This window comes from Eutrema salsugineum, unplaced genomic scaffold, assembly GCF_000478725.1.
Source record: "Eutrema salsugineum unplaced genomic scaffold, Eutsalg1_0 scaffold_12, whole genome shotgun sequence".
NCBI lineage: Eukaryota > Viridiplantae > Streptophyta > Magnoliopsida > Brassicales > Brassicaceae > Eutrema > Eutrema salsugineum.
Window position 1 is genome coordinate 3,406,202 of NW_006256895.1, and position 4,240 is coordinate 3,410,441.

The 4,240-nt window shown below is 41.8% G+C and overlaps 1 pseudogene; it reads right to left on the minus strand.

The window, feature by feature from the left end:
* Nucleotides 1-2,048: 2,048 nt before the first annotated feature.
* LOC112089567 lies at nt 2,049-2,149 on the minus strand (annotated as a pseudogene).
* Between the last annotated feature and the right edge of the window lie 2,091 nt (nt 2,150-4,240).

A 4,240-nucleotide genomic window follows, 5' to 3' on the forward strand; every position in this document is an offset into this window, starting at 1 on the left:
CGCGGCCGGCAACCCCAATTAAAAACCCATATTTCTGAAGCCCAAAGTCATTTCTCTGCCTCAATTCCGAAACCCTAGAGACCATGGAGTATTGAAGACTATAAATACTTGTCATTTAGGTCGTTTTTAGACACCACCTTCATACTTTTACAGAAACCCTTTTCCTTTAGCCGTTTTATGTGATTTTTAGAGAAGATTGTTACTCTGAGTTATTTAATAGAGAAGCTTTCTTTCATCTCTTTTCTTTACTGTTTTTGATTGTTTTTAATAAAACCAATGATGATGTCGACCTCAGCCATGTCTGAGTAGATCCTGAGTTGGGCTTAGGTTTCCTGAAAGGGGCTCTCATAATCGATTAAGACATCTAGGTTTATAGATCTGGGATTTTGACTTTGTTCTCTGTTTATTGTCGTTCTTATTTAATGTATTCTTGATTGATCACCTAGTATATGATCTAGATAGTTAGTGTTGCGAAAGTTTTCATTTAAGTATCAGACCTAGAATGAAACAGGCGATTTTTCCGTAAGAGTGGAAACCTACCTGGGGCGAGATCGTGAGTACTGACCAGTCTTGTGCAGCTCTTGCGTTCTCTCCCTTCCAGGGCCAGAGTGGAAACCTACTGGTCAGGGTTGCGAGAAAAAGTTGGTTATGATCACGACAGTGATGTAGTCATACCGCCGTACTCTAGCTCTAGAACCCTATATTTCGATTCCCGTCAATCCCAATCTATAATCTCTAGTGTTAAAACCGATTATGATCACTGTAGAGTTCCCAAAAGCTCAGCGTTTTTAGCCATAGTTTACAAACCAATCGATTTTTACTTGCCTATTTAGATCTGCATTTCATCTGCCTTAGTTCGATATTCTGCTTGTTTCATTTGCTTTCATTCGATTTTTCTACTTGCTTACTAGGATAGATTTATTTGCTTTTTTTCGTTTTAGTTTAATCTGTGACAAACAACCAACCCCTAAAACCAATCTAGTCTACACATAAAGATAGAAACCATAGAAGAATACCAGGCACACAAATCTCTGTGGATTCGATCCCTAAATACTACGACTGATTAGCTGTGCACTTGCGGTTTTCATTTGTTTTTATTAAGGGTAAAACTTGTTCCCTCACGCAGTTGACACCCATCAAGTTTTTGGCGCCGTTGCTGGGGATTTGTTTCGTTGCCTTTGCTATTTTTCTTGTTCTAATTTCTGTTCTAGACACCTGATTTCTATTTCTTTCTTAAAGTTTGCTGAATTATCTTTCTCTTCTTTTGTTTTTCTCTGAATTGCATGAATACCATGCGCAGACTTGTAGAAAAAATTCCAATTCTAGACGAGATAGACAGACACAAAAGAGAACTTCGAAGACTTAGACGAACGCAAGGAATGGCCAACGACGACCAGCCTGGAGATCTTGTTAACCAAGCTTTAAACATGGACCAAGATGGGTCCGAACATGGAGAAAATGAAGAGAACGATCACAGAGAAGGTGATCATGCTCGACAAGATGGAGAAGAGGATGAGGTTCCTCCAAGAAACCATCAAAACCGCGAGAGAGAAGAATGCGAAGACCTTGATGCACTTATCAATGCAGCCGATGGTGACCACCAGGGGATGCAGCCGAATGGATGCGTTAACTGCCTTGTTCAGCCAGCAAATCAACACCGAAGACAAGCCAGGAACCATCGCATAGCTGATTTTGATGCACGTACTCAAAATTTTCAGAACTGATCTGCAATTCAAGTACCATTTCCGAACCGGAATGAGTTTGAAGTCAAGCCTCAAATCATCTCATTGGTGAAACAAAACCAATTCCATGGAGTTCCTTCTAAACATCCAATGGATCATATCGAGCTCTTTGAAGAAATCTGCAGCATGATGAGAACAAATCAAGTTCCAACAGACTATTTAAAGTGTAAGTTGTTCCCTTTTTCATTAGCAGACAAAGCTCATCGTTGGTTGAAATCTTTGCCTGCAGGATCGATTACTAATTGGGAAGAATGTAAAACTACTTTCCTGAACCACTTCTATACTAAGTCAAGGTCGAACTTGTTGAGAACCAAGATCTCAAGTTTTCAGCAAGGACCGACTGAACCTTTCTATGAAGCCTGGGAACGTTTTAAGGAGTATGAACGTGATTGCCCTCACCATGGATTTCCCGGATCAAGCCTGCTGAGCACATTTTACCGAGGTTTGCAACCAAAATACAAACTTTTGCTTGATACAGCTAGCAATGGAGATTTTGGAAAAAAGACGATAGCACAAGGAAGAGCCCTCATCGAGAATTTGGCTCAAGCCAATAGCAATGATTGTCCTGAATATGATCGCTTGACAAAACAAACCGGAGCAAACAACAAGGAGATAACCGAGTTGAAGAACATGATGAGCCAGCTTTTGAAAAGCAACATTCGCCCACTCCATGCCTGTGAGACCAACAATGGCGCAGAAGACGAAGGACCTAGTGATATCGATCACATTAATCCAGCTTTTCCAGAAGAAGAAGTGAACTATGTAGGAGAACAAGCACCATATCCAAATCGCTTCAACAATGGCTTCAACAACAACTTCCGGAATGCAAACTACAACAATCTCTCTTACCGTAATCCAAATGTTGAGGATCCTCAAGATCATTACTACCCACCACAGCAAAAATCCTTCCAAAACAAGTTCCAAGGTGGAAATTTCGGAGGGACAGGAGCTTATCAACCGCGACAGCCTTATAACTATGAAGGTACGGGTTTTAACAATCAATTTGTACAACAGCAAGGAGTCACAACGAACCAGCTAGCCTCGCAAATCGGGAGACTTGAGCAGTCCATCCAACAGCTTGTTATGACAAACGAGAAAGCATTTAAAGACATGAACGTGAAGGTTGACTACATGTACAATGACCTGAACGGGAAGTTTGAAGCTTTATCTTCGCACGTCAAAAAGCTAGACGTACAAGTTGCCAAAACAGCCGACTCTATGAAGAGGCAAAGTGGAGCTCTTCCCGGAAGAGTTGAAGATAACCCCAAGAGATTTTGCAATACCATAACCACGCTGCCCGAAGAAGAAGCCAGAACCGATGGAAAAGATGAAGAAACCCCAATCTTTGTACCACTTTACAAGGATGTCGATGCCAAGCAACCACAATTCAAGGTACCTCAACGTTCACCGTTTCAAAGGCTTAGAAAAGCTGACGATCCGGGACGTTTTGTTTTCTAAAGTTTCATTTCAGGAATCAAGTTCACAGACTGTCTATGTGATTCCGGAGCCAATGTCAACATCATGTCAAAGACATTTGCCGAAAAATTGGGCATAAAAATCTTAAAGACATCGACGGTCAAGGTTATCTTTGGAGATTCGTCTCAAAAAGATATTGAAGGGGCGATTCATGATCTACAAGTTCTGGTAGGGGACAACATTGTTCCAGCAGATTTCCAGGATCTAGCTACTGTAGGAGCAATAATCGATCACGCGAACCGGCATGCTGTCGTCCTCAATGTAGATCACCGAAGAAGAGGAAACCGGCCAAAAGAGAAAGAAAAGGAGAAGCCGAGAGCTTTTGCAAAGATCAAGATCATCATTTTACCAGATGCAACAGAGACTAGTGAGGACCAAATCAAGGAGCTGATCGAAAACACCAAAAGGGTTTTAAACAACGTTAAAGTCCGAAAGAAGAGTAAATGAAAGAAGACGGCTCATCAAGGAGAAGAAGTTAAACCTCCAGCGACCGGAAATGATAAAGGCACATCAAGTGGAATGTCATTCAAGTCAGCCTGATTTTTCATGCCTACGTCAAGCTAAACGACTTAAAACAAAAGCACTTAATGGGAGGCAACCAATTTTGGTACTCTTTCTTTTGGTTTTCTTTTCCTTTTTACAATTTATGTTTTCTTTTTCTTTTAAGTTTCAGGTATTCTTATAAAACAAAAACACAAAAAAAAATCAGAAAATTAGAAAAATCGAGAAAAGAGGAGAGGTTTTTAGCTGCTCGGCCCGGCAGAAACCTGAAAGTTGGACGAAGGAAAAAGGGCCGCGGTCCCGACCAACCAAGCCGCGACCAAAGCATCATCGACCGCGGCACCGTGAATGTGACCCCGGCCAAGCTTATGATCACCGCAGTCGCGTGTCTCCTGACTGCAGCCGTTGGTCGTTGAGATGGGAACTCGGACTTCCGCCGCTTTTCAAAAAGTTTCCCGGTGTTTCCTGGTGTTTTCCGGTGTTTCCTGGTGTTACCTGGTGTTTCCCGGTGTTTCCCGATG